The sequence below is a fragment of the Zootoca vivipara genome, chromosome 2 (genome assembly GCF_965207765.1).
Source record: "Zootoca vivipara chromosome 2, rZooViv2.hap1.1, whole genome shotgun sequence".
Classification (NCBI taxonomy): Eukaryota; Metazoa; Chordata; class Lepidosauria; order Squamata; family Lacertidae; genus Zootoca; species Zootoca vivipara.
In genome coordinates this window covers 29,373,663-29,389,926 of record NC_142584.1, presented here as the reverse complement: position 1 = coordinate 29,389,926, position 16,264 = coordinate 29,373,663, and the positions used below count along the sequence as shown (strand labels likewise).

Here is a 16,264-nt window from a genome sequence, read left to right as displayed (position 1 = left end):
CAGAAGAATGAGCAAAAAGAGGGCCTCCAAAAACCATAGCATGACTGGCTGACCACATTTTGAAGCAAGTTACGTAGTACACATTACCATCTAAAGTCGGAGGGGGGTGGGAATCCCTGTAAGATCATTAAGTCCAGAGTCTAAAATTACCTAAATGTGGTTGAAAGCATGGCGTGAGGAATCAGCTCTGAAGTGTTATGATACACACAAGGGGAAGTCCCTTGACCTTCATGGCAGAAAAGCAACTACTCTGAAATTGGAGTTAATTTGATTCAATTCAAAATCTTAGGAGAAAATTCTCACAAAACCAATGACTACAGAGTAAAAGGATTCAGCAAGATTATTAGAAAAAAACTCAGGCAGGGCAATATCAAAAAGGGGGGAGATGGAACCAAAGGCAGGCAAAGCACCATTTCCTGTATTCTGCTCGATTTGTACCAACAGGGCAAAAGAGACATGCATGGGGGTGTTGCATCTTTCCTTCCTCACCATCCAGGTATGACAAGTTTCCCTCTCATTGATTCTAATGGGAAGGAAATAAGCTGGCAGGGTGGGGGCAGAGGACTGCAGTATAATTGATGGTCCTTAGTATAGCCATCTGCTATTATTTTTAAAAGTCAGGTAACTCCTTCAAGGTGTCTGTGAGCAGTTCTCTCTCTCCCCAACTTTTCTGTTGTCCTTTTCTGTTCCTGAAAGTTTTGTCCACAGTTTAATCTCTTGGTTAACGTTATATATCCCCTCTGCATCTAATATTTTGCAAGGGGAATTTTTTTGGGGGTGTGTGTGTTGTTTTGTTTCCAGGATTATTTCTGTGCTGATGATCTTCAACTCTGTTGCTGTTCGCCTCATCTTATTATTGCTTTCTTAGCTAGAATTTTTATATACATGCTCTGTTTCCTCCTGGATGACTTCTCATTTCTTAAAACTGAATTCAGATTAATTTGAACTTTTGCCTTTCCCTGCTTTTCTGCTTTCACTCTTGCTTTCTCTTTCTAGTAGGTATTTCTATACATACATACATACATACATCCTGAAGCTCATAACGTCAATGTTATGATTTATTTTTATTTTCCCCCTTCCTTCCTTCCTTCCTTCTTTATTACCCTATCAACAGCCTGGCCCTTCATGCTCAGCAGCTGAGAAGGCATTGCTGATGGCTAAAAGAGGCTGAGGTTTGGTTGACCACAGAGGCAGTTCCGTGTTGCAGCCTAATAGTGAGTCCTTCATTTCACTGGACCCATTTAGTGGTGTCACCACTCAGTGGAAAGTTTAGGAGAGAGGCTTCAGCAAGAGACATGAAGGACTGGAGAAGAGGGAGGGAGGGAGGGAAATTGGTGTGTGGAGCTCCTTGGTCCAGCTTCCTGTCTCTACCTGAGGGAGTGCAAGGGAGAGGAGCAGCCTTAAGCAGGCAGGAGGAAGGGGGGGAAACCCCTGTTTTAAAATGAAGTGTTTCTTAATGGAACAAGAAGCAGGTGTTTGTTTCTTCTTTGTATCTCTTGCAAAATTGGCTTTCCCCAGCTGTCTCCAACTAGGGTTGCCAGACTCAGTAGTGGACAGGACTTCTGTGCCTTTAATTGCCCTGCTCTCTTTTGAGTCTGGAAACCTTAAAGAGAAACCAGCAGACCCTTTGTTTAATTTCCAAGCAAAGGGTCTGCTGATTTCTCTTTAAGGTTTCCAGACTCAAAAGAGAGCAGGGCAATGAAAGGCACAGAAGTCCTGTCCTCTATTGAGTCTGGCAACCCTATCTCCAACTTTGAAAGAAAAAAGGTACTGGTACTGTGTACCCTTGAGTACCCCCAGAAAAAAAATCACTGGGTATCCAAACTCTCAACATCCAAAAAAGTTGGGATGAGTGATTTTGGCCCATCTGTTTATCTTTCCGGATGCTTGGTGCATTTTCTTCATGCGTGTGAAAATAATCTCCTCTCCATAAAAACAAACACAGAATGTCTAATGACTTAATTACATTTAGCATTATTGTTCCATATATAGTTGAGCTTTGATGCAAGTTACATAACTGGGCTGTTAATACTTTTTATACATTGGTGGAACTAAAATTAAAAAAGGAAATTATTCTCAACTCTAATCCCCATCTGTCTGTGTTTTTAATTTTCTGCACTTGCAAAGCTCCTCTGATCAAAAGGTCTTGAACAGATCCCAGATTTTCCAATCTAGTATGCTTATGCAACCAAAAATATAATGGTAGCTTTTCCTGGGGGTGATTAAGCATATATTTTCAGTTTGTCTCATTTTCTTAGTTCCAAGAAAGCTATAAATAGAAAGCAGCTTGACTCCAGCTCATTGTATTAACATGACAGGCAACATTTGTAAGGTTTTTTTTTAAAAGCAGCAGAACGAAGATGGCCTGAGGCTTGGCCATAAGCCAATATGGTAAAGCATAAAAGAACAAATAAAACTTACCTTTACTTTCAGATAAAATACTTGTGATAGGATAGCCATCTTAATTCATCACAAAAATGAAGGGTGAGGATAGAAACTGGAACCTCACACATACATACATGTATACAGATAATGTGTTGTGCGCTGCTTAAATTATTTTAGCCTCCCTATCTGTCTAGCTGTACTTAGTTGTCTTTGTTTTACAGTGTATTCCATAATTTTTCATTTTGTTTTACTGATTTTTATTATTATTTTATAACTTATTTTATGTTGTACCCTGACCTCCTACCAACGAAGAGTGAGCTAAGAAATACAATAAACTTTGGAAAGGGAAATCCATTTTAATTCTCTCTTTAGCATTGCTGATACTGTACAGTACAGTATAAACAGGAACAACGGTCTCTTCTCAGACAGGGCTGGCCCAAGACATTTCACTGCCTGAGGCAGAAGAGCAAGTGGGGGCCCCCCTCCCCTCCCCACTTTAAGGTATAGAGCAGGCACCCCCAAACTTTGGCCCTCCAGATGTTTTGGACTACAATTCCCATCATCCCTGACCACTGGTGCTGTTAGCTAGGGATCATGGGAGTTGTAGGCCAAAACATCTGGAGGGCTGCAGTTTGGGGATGCCTGGTATAGAGCAACCAAGCCAGCAAGTTCATTTGGGCACCTGATATAGATAATCCCACAAGTACCTCTCTCCTTGCCTGGAAGTAAAAATATAACTATGAAGTAAGTAACAATTAGCTGCCCTTGCACAACAGTCAAATCAGCTGCCTGAAGTGGCCACCTCACTCTGCCTAATGGTAGCATGAAGGAGCATGAAGTCTGAGAACCTCAGTGCTAAAGCAATAGGCATTGCTCACTATGGAGTGTCAACAAATTATATGGGATGAGCTTTGGCACAAGTTTATGAGACGGTTGCTTGAGCTGGCCTGCTAGGTATGTACACAGTGCTCTTTCCAAGATCCTCAACACAAAATCTTTGACTAGGACCACATTTAAACAGTTCTGATCTGCCTAGAACTTAAAACAACAAACAACTTCACATAAACACAAAGCCCCAAGGAAATAATTAAGCTGAGGGCAAGACATCAATCCAGTTTAAGGAAAGCAAAATAAATGTTACTATTTGATTATTTGGACGTGAATGAAAGATGCCTTTAGTCTAGGCAGATCATGTCTGTCAAGATTGCATTTTTCAGTGAGTTACATTTATCAGTGTTGCCACTGAGTATCAGCAGCCCAATTCACCCTTTCTCACATTGTAGCCCTTTGGTGAGGTCCTGAAAGGAAGCGCTTGTTAAACTGCTGGTAATCAATACACACCACTGGTGTGCCGCCCCCACAACTCCCCATGTCAAATGTCAGTATTCTAAGTGGCAAGCACCTGGTTTATAAATAACTCCAGATAGAGTTACTTCCTGACCTTCATTTCTCAGCTTTGGAAAATCCAGTGTGGGCCAACGAAAAATTATCGTCATACTGGATAAATAATCCTCTGTGCTATGAACTCCAATCCCAACACATCCCTGATAACAAGTGCTTTCTATACGGAATCAGAACGTTTACATTGGCTTTGAACAGCTTCTTTGATCAGCTAATGCCATGGGTAAGTAATAGGTACAGAGTGCTTTTTTATGAAAGACAGCTTTTGACTGAATAACCTCAAAACACCCATTCACCCATTGCTGGTGCCTTTAAAAAATGGTTGTCCTGAAGGCTTTTCATCTTCATTCCCTAATTCTTTATTCAACTGCTCGACTACATTTTGAGTTTCATTTGTAAGGTTCAGATTCATTCATATGTTCAAATACAGATATTCTTTCATACTTGTAGGGATAGGAAAAATTGATAATTTTGGGTTCTCTTAGTTTTTCGTTTTTCCAGTCTTCAGTTCTCCACTTTCCCACATTGCTTTAAAAAAGTCCTCATGAAAATTTAGCAACGTTTCAAAATGCCAATCTCATAAAATACACATATATATGCAACATGTGTAGTATGCAAAACCCAGACACTTTTGCAAAGCAATGTTCCTTAATATAATGCATTTGTGTATGTTGTTGTCACTAATGTACAGTGGTGCCTCGACTTACAAATTTAATCGTAGGTCGAAAAATTCGTAAGTCGAAAAACACCATTGGAAACACGATTTCCCATAGGAATGCATTGGAAACGGAAAAATTCGTAAGTCAAAAAATCCCTATCTAAAACCGCCGCGGTTTCCTTTCAGATGTTGAGACATTCGTAAGCGTGCGGCCATTAGCCCCATTCGTAAGTCGAAAAATTCAGTTGTCGAGTCGTTCGTAAGTCGAGGTACCACTGTATGCATTTTAATGCACATTTTACCCTAGTATATGCTTTTTTTTTAAACACGTTACTTATCTGGGGAACCTCCACACCCATGGAGCTGCCACCAACCTGAAACCACCCCAAGCTTGATGCTATCTCACCCATCCTCATCCTGGTGAGCACAGCACTGCCTCTGAGAGGGTGACACTGCCGCTCCACCCTCCTCACATGCCACTGCTGATTCTGAGGTTGCCACGTGATGCTATTTTGCTGGTTGGCAATGTTTTCTACACTTAAATATATATATATTTCTCAGAGCATTTCTAAGCCTCTCTTCATTCTTAAACAAGGGCCAACCAAGCAATATATGTGATGCTAAAACAATAAAACCATTCATCAATTTAATAAATTATAAACACTTAAGCAAAAATTAAGAGCAAAAAAAGGGTAAAAGCAAAGAAAGCAGAGAAATTAAAACCACTGAAAATGAGACAAAATAAACCATGTTTTTACAACCCACCTAAAAACTATCCAGGATGGGGCTAGACTAACTTCTTTGGGAGGCAACTCTAGGACTAGGGAGCAGCCACAGAAAATGTCCATTGTATGAAACAATATAACTAGAAAAGTGAGATATAAATATTTTAAATCCAGTGGCACTTTTAATGCCAGCTTATCCTTCTGATATCCTTAAGAATGTCCTTAAGAAACTTTCCTATTGACTTCTCCAAGCCATTCACCTGTTCTCTTTCATGTAGAAGTCTTTGCCAGTTGCTGCTAAGGCAAAAAAACAGAAAGGTAGACAGCATGAGCTAACTGGCAAACAATATGTCACTCAGCGCTTTCTCCCTTACAATCATTAAAAAAACACAGGCTGGCATTTTGATGACAATGTTATGTAGACTCCAATACTCTTGCATGCATGAACACCACCAATTCCACAATAAACTCAAGTGTGAAAATACCCTAAATGTCTGGCTGAAATCAATATTCTGATATCTAATGCTGCATATTTCATAGAAGGAACAGCTATTGTGTATCTGTACACATCACCTGCACTATATAAAACATTCCCATGAAATCATAAGCAACAGCTGGCGAAATGTCCAGGTTACTTATGCTCCAAAATAAAGCTGGCAGAGACTCAGGTTCATTTGCCTTGCATGGGTTTTGGAGCTGAGAAAAAATCTTCAGTGACCTGAAACCGAGAGAAAATGCAATTGCTCAAAATTCACTTGGAACTTGGACATGGCATTGACTGCCAACCTGGTTGCTGAAAACACACGCAGGCTGAAAGAAAGGCTATTCTTTTTTCTTCTGTGGATGTGAATACTCTTAGAACAAACACATTGCTTTAATATATATTTTTTGCATTCTCTTTTATGCTCCTGCAAACATCCCTGTTGGCGTGCTACATCAGTAGAATGTTCAGTGGAATGCAAACAGAAGATGACTAGGCAGCCAGTGTTTAAATATTCATGGCTCTTTATAGTGCTCAGTAGTGAGTCTACAAGCAAAATAAACTGCTCAAAATGTTGGTTTTGTACATTTGCCCAGAGCAGAAGGGTTGCTGGCTGTTGTGTTTTTTTAAAGGCAGAGTAAGGCCTTAAGGAGGCGAAAAATCAAAGGGGGTACTGCCTTCAGAAAACAAGGTTAGTACCGTAGTTTCTTCATATATGAAGCATTTGCTGATGTGAAGGTAAGCCCCAATGTGTTCAGCTGGAGTTACTGTAGGTAAAAGTATATAGGACTGAAGCTTCATCGACGCAACACCTAAATACCAATAGCTCTTTCTTGATTAATTTATTTCAGCTATATACCCATATTTCACAGTGGCTGCCTTTGCAAATTCCCTTTATCATATTTTTTCACCTTCTGGCAACAACTTTGCCATTCCTATGGATGAGTGGTATATTAACATAATACATTGAAACCATGCACATTGTGACATCTTTCACAGGATGCTCACTTAGTCAAGGGAGACCTTTATAGCTTTATAGCAGGAGAGTCTTTTCCTGTAGTAACACCCTGGGTAAAGTCATAATCTGAAAATACTCAGTGAGCTATATTTGGCAAGGCAAAGCTTAAACTGATTACTGCACTGCACAACTGAAATGTGTCAAACTAACAAATTACTGGCTCTAGATTGCACTGGACGTGATGAACTCTTACAAGCGACATGTATCTGAAATGTAATAGGAAATTTCATATGTTATGTTAATATTTATTTGTACTTTTCAGCCAAAAGTACAAATATTTATTTGCACTTTTCTCATAGCAAGCAGACAAAGAGTTAAAAGTGCATAACAAAATATAGCACTATTAACATCAAAACCAAACAAATCTAAAACCAACAACAGCCCAGCAATAACCTTATTCACAGATTAAACATAGCAAACATGTGGGAGAAAACAAGAGAAAGCCTCAGTCATCATAAAAAGGTTATCATCAATTGAAAGGATAAAAGGGAGGGAGCCAAATGCATCACCTGAGGGAAGGAGGTCTAAAGAGTGGACAGAGGTGCCACTGCTGAGAAGGCCTTGTCCTGAACACCTAGCCTAACCTCAGACAATGCTGGCACATAAATCCAAGTGATACCTTCAATGGTTGGGCAGAATAACAGGGTGGCAAGTGGGCCTTCAGATAACCCTAAGCTGTTTAGGGTTTTAAACTTGACAACTAGCACTTTGAACTGGGCTCTTCAACAAACTTATGTGATTAATTTACAGTGGTACCTCTGGTTAAGAACTTAATTCGTTCCGGAGGTCCATTCTTAACCTGAAACTGTTCTTAACCTGAAGCACCACTTTTGCTAATGGGGCCTCCTGCTGCTGCTGTGCCGCCGGAGCATGATTTCTGTTCTCATCCTGAAGCAAAGTTCTTAACCCAAGGTACTATCTCTGGGTTAGCGGAGTTTGTAACCTGAAGCGTTTGTAACCTGAAGCGTTTGTAGCGTGAGGTACCACTGTATTAGGAATATTGCTGCTAAACATCACAATAGTTTCAGGGACAGGGGCGCAAGGCAGCCCTCCAGGCCCCTCTATCTGGTCCTTGAGGTTCTCATTTTGGCAACACTCACCACCTGGGCAATACCTCTCATTTGCCTGTTCTATGCCCTCTTTAAGGGCTTTTGCCAGTTCATTCAAAGTCACTTCTTCATGCTGCTTTACCAGCCACAAGGGAAAAGACACAGGGTTCTCATATCTTTTCCTACGTGGAAAGAAAAAGAGCTGTGGGGGAGAGATTTTGAATAAACAAGTGAAAAGGGGTTGAGCAACCTCCCCTCCCTTCCTGGTCTTGGTTTTAACATCCAATGCTGCTTTTCATTAAAGAAGCAGCCAAAGCGAAAGATTCACGCAACTGCACATTCAGGCATAAAAACTTTATAAAAACAATATTTTTCACTGTTAAGAAGCAGACAAATTTATGACTGGACCTGCATCTTGGTCTCATTATGCACTAGAGAACTGGACTAGGCTCATGGACGGCATCCAACCCAATGGTTTTCATTACATAGCTCATATAGCTTGCATACTAGCTCTTGCTGCGTGGCCAGACAGTCTTGTTGCAGAACATCTACCCATGTGTTAAACCAAAAATACACTTGGATATGCTTTGCAAGTAGTAAATCTGGTAGCTCAGGCATATATGAACCAAGTATAAATACTGGTAGGATAGCACCATATTCCACAGCTTAAATCATTTCAAATAACCAGGATCTTTGAAAAAAAAAAACCCACACAGAGAACCATAGCTCATCTAAAAATATGCTGTCAGTAGTCACTTGTTCAACAGTGGTGGCCTGGCAGATTCAGCTGGGATTTTCCCCCTGCTAGTGTGCCAAAATAAAAGCTGGCAAAAAGATTATGTAACTTTCACTGTGTGTTTGGGAATTGAGCAATACACACCAGGAAGGCCGTTGAAATATTTTTATGTTTGAATTTTAAACCAATTTAGAAAGGATAGGCTATTCTGCCTCAGTCTTGCACCATATGCTGATGAAATATACTCGGAGTCGAGAGTGAATTTCATGCTCTTTATTCAGCTCATAGTCATCAAGGAGGAGAAGAGAAGACGAATGGCTCTTTTCCCAAAACCATCTGCTTATATACATTATTTACACAATGGGCCTTGCGTGATTGGCTACTTCAGGGCTACACCTGTGGGCCAATTATATTGTGGATTGACTTCTGCCTGCAGCCTGATTGGCTGCTCCTACAGGCCAATCAGGTAGCAGATTCACTTCTGCCAGCCGCCTGATTGGCTGCTCCAGCAGGCCAATCAGGTTGCGGATTCACTTCCACCTGGAGTTGGATTGGGTAGCTCCCGCTGATTCTGAATCCTATTGTTCTAGGATTCAGCTCAGTACATAACACCCCTCCCCTCTAAGTTCCAGTCCTGCCCGGGAAGTTGCATTCGTAGTCCCCAAGGTCTGCTGGCCGCCTCCGTGTGCGTTGTGGCCTGGGGTGTTCCTTGGTCAGGGGTTCTGGTTCTGGCTCGTGTTCCGAGGCTGCTGGCTGTGCCGGGGCTGTCTGGTCTGGCGCCACTGAACCACTAGGTTGTAGCTCTGGTTCCGGTGTCCTTCCAGCCTCGGGGCGCCCCTCTGTGCCTACTGCTTCTGCTTCCCCTGCCCACCCCTCTCGCTCTACAGGCCTCACTGCCCTGCTGTCCCCTTGGGACCCCTCTGTCCCGCTCTCCTCCCAGGTTCCTCCTGGGAATCGTCGCCATAGCTGGTCGCAGTGGCGGCGCCAACATTGCCCCCCTTCCGTTAGTACCTCGTACGACACGGGACCGGTCACCTTGGTGACTGTGGCGGGTACCCATGCTGGGCCTGCCCCAAAATTCTTTGCATACACTGGGTCCTGGGCCACAAATGTCCGGGGGTTCCTGCCTTTCCCCACCACTACCTCATCCTGAGCTCTGTCGGGGTGAAGTCGGTCCAGTCTAGTTGCAAGGCGCCGGCCCATTAGTAGTTCAGCGGGGCTCCGGCCCGTCGTTGTGCTTGGGGTGCTGTGCTGTGCTAGAAGAAATGTGGCAAGGCGGTATTCCCAGTCCCCTTGTGTCATGCGGCGGAGGCTGTCCTTGGTGGTCCGCACCATGCGCTCCGCTTGGCCATTGGTGGCAGGGTGGAATGGTGCTGAGTGGATGTGGCGGATGGCGTTCTGCACTGTGAAGGTCTGGAACTCCTCTGACGTGAATGCGGTTCCATTGTCCGAGACGAGGGTGTCAGGGAGCCCGTGGGTTGCAAACAGCTTACGTAGTACCCGGATAGCTGCCGCCGTAGAAGTGGACGGTACCAGTGCGACCTCCAGCCATTTGGTGTAGGAATCCACCACTATGAAGAATGTTTTTCCCTGGAAGGGGCCAGCGAAGTCCACGTGCAAGCGTGACCATGGATGTCGGGCGGACTCCCAGGGCTGGACTGGGGCCCTTGGGGGATCCGGGCGGGATTCTTGGCAGGTCTGGCAGTGTTGGACCCAGGCCTCTATCTCTCTGTCAATCCCCGGCCACCACACATAACTCCTGGCAAGGGCCTTCATCCTCACTACCCCTGGGTGTGTCTCGTGTAGGGCTGTGAGGACCCTTTTGCGGAGGGGCTGGGGAACAACAACCCTGCTTCCCCATAACAGGCACCCCTTGTGGGCCGACAGTTCATGTTTGCGGTTTGTGTAGCCAGCGAATTCTGGCCCGGGGCTGCTGCTGGGCCATCCTCGCCACACCCAGTCCAGGACCCGGGAGATGACCCTATCTTTTGTGGAATGGTGCGCAACTTCTTGTGCCTGAATGGGTCGGTCGGGAAGCAGCTCCAGGGTCATAACCTCTTGCGCAGGCGCTGGGTCAGGGCCTGTTTCTGGTAGTGGTAGCCTGCTGAGGGCGTCTGCGTGGCCCATCGCCTTCCCAGGGCGGTGGATTAGTGCATACTGGTAGCCGGCAAGGAAAATTGACCACCTGAGGACACGTGGAGACAACACTTGGGGGGTCTGCTTCTCGGGGGCAAACAGGCCAAGCAACGGCTTGTGGTCAGTCACTATGGTAAAGGGCCGCCCGTACAAGAAATCATGGAATTTTTTTACGCCCTTCACGATTGCCAGACCCTCCTTGTCAATCTGTGAGTAGTTTCGTTCGGCTGCAGCAAGCGTCTGGGAGAAGTATGCCACCGGCACCTCTCTTCCATCCGGGAGTTGGTGTCCCAGGACAGCGCCGATGCCATAGGGAGAGGCGTCGCATGCCAGCACCACTGGCAGCCTCTCGTCGAAGTGTGCCAAGACCGAGTTCGAGACGAGCAAGTCCTTGACTGCCTGGAATGCGGCCCTTTGTCGCTGGCCCCACACCCAAGGGGCCCTTTTATCTAGGAGTCTGTGTAGGGGCTCCGCTACCGCTGCCTTATGGGGAAGGAAGGCCTGGTAAAAGTTCAATAGTCCCAAGAATGACTGAAGTTCGGGCTTGCTCTTGGGCACTGGGGCCTCACAAATGGCCCGTACCTTGTCACCGGTTGGATGGACCCCTTCTGCGTCCACCTTAAATCCCAGAAAGTCCACCTGCGGCACTCCCAGTAAACACTTTTCCCGCTTCACCTTGAGGCCCGCCGTCAGGAAACGGTGCAGGACGGAGCGGAGGCGGTCCTCAAATTCCTCTGGTGTGGGCCCGGCGATCAGTACATCATCGAAGAAGGGGGTGACGCCAGGAATCCCTTTAAGGAGAGAGTCCATTAGATTCTGGAATATGCCTGGTGCCACGCTAACGCCAAATTGCAGCCGCTTTACTCTGAATGCCCCTCTGTGCGTCACAATCGTCTGAGCCTCTGCTGTGGCTTCGTCCACAGGCAACTGTTGATACGCTTGGGCCAAGTCCAGTTTGCCAAAGATTTTTTGACCCAGCCAGGGTGGCGAGGACATGGCTGACCACTGGCACTGGGTATGCATGGGCCGTGAGAGCCTTGTTTATGGTGCATTTGTAGTCTGCACAGATGCGGACCGAACCGTTAGGCTTGACGGGTGTGACAATTGGAGTTTCCCAGGGGGCGTTGGGCACCGGCTCCAGCACTCCTTGCTCCACGAGCCGGTCCAATTCCTCGTCTATGCGGGGTTTCAGGGCGAACGGGACCCGGCGGGCCTTGTGCCTGATAGGTCGTACAGCGGGGTCTAGCTGTAGGGCAATGGGGGGTCCTGTATATCATCCCAATGCCCCATCGAAAACCCCTGGAAACTCTTTGCATATGGCGTCCACGTCCACTTGTAAGCTAGTGCGGTTCACCCCGGTAACGGCTAGCCCCAGAGGTCCAAACCATGCCAGTCCCAGTAAGCTAACGTAGGGGCCCTTAACTACCAGCAAGTCCAATTGTTGCTTTCGTCCTCGATATTGCACCCTGAAGGTCCCCACCCCCATTGTAGGGACCTTACGTTTCTGGAAGTCCCGGAGGGTGAATGGGGCCGGCCTTAGTTTGGGACCCCCATTAGGGCACAGTTCCTTAATGTTCGGGCCGAGATTATGGATAGAGTTGAACCCGTGTCCAGCTCCATGCGGCATGGGGCTCCCTCTATCTGTACCTCTATATAAATTTTCTCTGTGCTGGGATGGGGCAACTGGAATACCTGGTAGTCCGTGATCTCCGTCGAGTTGCCTTGGTGCATGGTGCCGTGTGACCTGGGGCTCCTGGGTCGGTCATCTGATGCTTGTCGACGGGTGAGTCGAGCCCGACACACCCGGGCGATGTGTCCCAATTTTCTGCACTGCCTGCACTCTGCGTTGCGGAAACGACAGGTCCTCCTCTCGTGGTTCTCCCCGCAGCTTGCACAGTTCCCTCCTTCTCGTCGAGGCTGCTGTGGTGTGTGTGCTGCTTGAGTGCGCCGCTGTACTCAGTGTACTTCCTCCCTGTCAGATTCGGATTCGTCGGTGAGGTCTTCGTGGTAGACCCTCGGTTGGGATGGCGGGGCCGGTCGTGCCTCTTGCGTTGACCTCTCGGCGGCTTCGGTTGCCAGGGCTTCCTCCAGAGCAATCTGGAACGTGAGGTCTTTTTTGGCGTAGAGGCGTCGTTGCAACATCTCGTCCCTCAGGCCACCGACGAGGCGGTCACGAAGCATGTTCTCCAACTCTGAGAAGTTGCATAACCGGGCGGCTTGGCGGAGGGAGGTCGCAAACCCAGTTATGGTTTCCCCCGGGGCTTGCCGCTTTGCGTAGAAGGCATTTCGGCAAGCTACCACCGAGGGCTGTGGTGAGAAGTGCTCCTTCAGCCGTTCCATTATTGTTTTGTAAGAGACGGTAGCGACATCTCTAGGTGCAAGGAGAGCCCGGGCGATTTCAAACGTCTCCTCTCCACAGACGCTGAAGAATGTCGCCCTCTTCATGGCATCGTTGGTGACTTCTTTCGCTTGCAGGAGGAAGTTGAAATGGGCGGCGTACCCTTCCCAGTCTCCTGATGCTGGTTTGAATGGCGAGAAGCTGCTGTCGGTTGCCATTCTGGGTTCCTTGGGTCCTGGAGCTGAAGCCTGGATGCACGGTGCGAGGCAGCGGTGCAGCAGGTGGCGGTGCTGCGGTGCAGTGCGTGGTGGCGGTCAGCTCAGCAGGATCCCATCCTCGTCGCCAGTGAAATATACTCGGAGTCGAGAGTGAATTTCATGCTCTTTATTCAGCTCATAGTCATCAAGGAGGAGAAGAGAAGACGAATGGCTCTTTTCCCAAAACCATCTGCTTATATACATTATTTACACAATGGGCCTTGCGTGATTGGCTACTTCAGGGCTACACCTGTGGGCCAATTATATTGTGGATTGACTTCTGCCTGCAGCCTGATTGGCTGCTCCTACAGGCCAATCAGGTAGCAGATTCACTTCTGCCAGCCGCCTGATTGGCTGCTCCAGCAGGCCAATCAGGTTGCGGATTCACTTCCACCTGGAGTTGGATTGGGTAGCTCCCGCTGATTCTGAATCCTATTGTTCTAGGATTCAGCTCAGTACATAACAGCTGATTAGTGCAATTTCGCCAGCCAGGTGCTCCCCAAATGTTTTGGACCATGATTACCATGAGCCCGATAGACTACAATAACAAGACTTCCAGTTGAAGATGACAGTGAGTAAGGCTGCTTGTCCTTGAGCTCCTCATCTGTTTTAATTTGTTTTTATTTTGAATAGTTTTAAAGTCAGCTGGCTCAGTTGTCAATATTAATTGCAACATACAGGCAATATCTGTTTTATCTGCTTTACTTTCACTTGGACTTAAAAGCCACAGATTTTAATTGAAAGATAGGTGCTGGGAGAGCAGCTGTTTTGACTCAGCATCTGGCATTTAGCTGATAAGGAAAGGTTAGAAGCTCATCTAGACTGAAGGAGATTCTGCTGTTTTAATATGGCTGTACACCTCCTTCTAGCAACTCTTGCAGCTAAGCTGGTGCCAAATGTATTGCTCTGCTTTCCTTTGGACCACAACATCGAGGCCAAGAGGGGGGGGTCTTGTCATCTGGGCAGCCAGGAGGACCTCTATACACACTGCCTAGGCTTGTGTATGGCAGACTTTGGTAATTATTTTTAAAATACACAGTTCTCACTTATGGACGACTGGAGACCTTTTGTGACTATACTGGAACAGGATTAAAAAAACATACAAATGAATATATTAGGGTATACCAAATATTGTATAAATTTTGTAATCCCCTTTCTCTTTTTAGTTTCTACTTTATATCTTACAAAAATAATAGTAAGAGAAAAACCCTGTTAAAGTGCTACTGAAGCTGCTAAAAATGGTGTGTTCATAATTATAATGCTGACTAATTCATTGCTTGGTTGCCAGGGTAACAACTGGAGTTTTCTGTTGCAAATGAGTGCATTGCATTATGTAGTGCTGGTGATTTTTTGCAAGGCATTCTGGTACAATAAGCCAATATTTTTCATCGGAGGCAGTTTCTTGATACTATCAGAAAATACTGGGTAGGCACTAGTAATGGATGAGTGCTATCACAACATGAATGGCACCAGAGATTCTCCTGACAGTTATCCCCGTGCTACTGAATATGGCCAGCAGCTAAGGTGCCTCTAGCAAAGCAGAGTTACACTATATAGAGAGGTATACAATTAAAAATATATTAATTTTAGTAGAATGTATAACTGAAGGAACATCACCATGGTATTGTCAGAACTATAGGTGTTTATGATCATGTATAACAGGCATCCCCAAACTGCGGCTCTCCAGATGTTTTGACCTACAACTCCCATGATCCCTAGCTAAGAGGACCAGTGGTCAGGGATGATGGGAATTGTAGTCCAAAACATCTGGAGGGCCGGAGTTTGGGGATGCCTGATGTATAAGCTTCCCACAGAGTATTAAGTGAAGCTAGGCAAAACTCAGAGTGCAAGTTCATTTTTTAAATCATGGTATTCTATCGCAGGCTATCACTACCCTGCAATTTACTCATTTATTTTAAAGTATATCCCTGCTTTATATATCCCAAGGGGGAGGGGGTTACAATACACGAAAAAGAAAACAGTACACTTTGTTTAGAAGTAAATTACAATCAACCAAAAAAAGAGAGAGGCTAAAAACAACTTTAAAAACATGAGTATTATAAAATCAGCAACAGCATTAATGGAATTAAGAGCCGGTGCAGAAATTCCCCAGCACATCCCCAAGGCCATTTCTATTTTGGTGGGGGAAAGCAAAGCATTTTTTCCTGTTAAAAAACAGAAAAGCTGGACAATTAGTTCAATACCTTGGCTGAAAAAAAGCCCACAGCAAATGGGTTTGTTTTGGGTCTATCATATAGGTGCACAGAACAATGTGTGGTTTTTGATGTATCATGGGATGTCTTTTTTAGGCATCCCAAAGAAGTGTATAACACATCATTAATTAAGTATAACCTGTGGAATTAAGGGTGTGCGGATAAGACCCTTGACAACAATGGTGCTTGCATTCACAAGAAGGAATTCTATCCTGACAAGCAAGTGTATTAGCAAAACAAGGGAATTTCTGTATATGTGTCTGCTTACAACCGATTTCTCCGACATCCCTAACAGAGAATAGTAGGGGCTTTCAATGACAAGGCAGTTATGAACACTTGGCATTATCCTAATTAGTGACTGCACTTAGGAAGGATGCTGTTGTACTTGCTCCATTGATTAGGGGTTGGGTTAGCTGCTCAAATATTGCTCAAAGGATGCTGCAGAGGCCTGTTTAAGTGTCAGTCTAAGTTTGCTGGTTGGGTTGTTGGAGCAATATTTAAGCCTGCCTTGTCTGATGAACAGCCTAGGTACAATTTGGAGCTATCCAGGCACTACATAGCTTGTTCTTTGCCTTTTGGACTTTGACCTCTGATTTGTCAGACCTTGCTTATATGAACTTATGATCTGCTGTGTTTGACCTTGCCCTGTTGGAACATGACCTGTGCTTGACTGAGCTAGTGCTAGTGATACGTGATCTGGTATTCCCTAGTCTCTGTCCTTAGTACAAACTCCCAGCTGGCTGGAGCCCTGTCTCCCAGCTAGGGACTCCTGGCTGTGACAGAACAATGCATTCTTTCCAAACTGGCTGTGCTATGCAGTTAATTCTCTATCAGTTCTGTCTGGCCTGTTTGTTTCCAGGTCAGCTA

General features: G+C 45.5%; 1 long non-coding RNA gene across 1 annotated transcript in view; it reads left to right on the top strand.

The window, feature by feature from the left end:
• Positions 1 to 3,870: 3,870 nt before the first annotated feature.
• Positions 3,871 to 16,264, top strand: part of LOC148686792 (uncharacterized) — a 77,029-nt gene continuing 64,635 nt past the window's right edge. The window contains exons 1-2 of the long non-coding RNA XR_015948410.1: positions 3,871 to 4,009; positions 13,673 to 13,755. This is a non-coding gene — a long non-coding RNA (uncharacterized LOC148686792). The remainder of the gene's footprint in view (positions 4,010 to 13,672; positions 13,756 to 16,264) is intronic.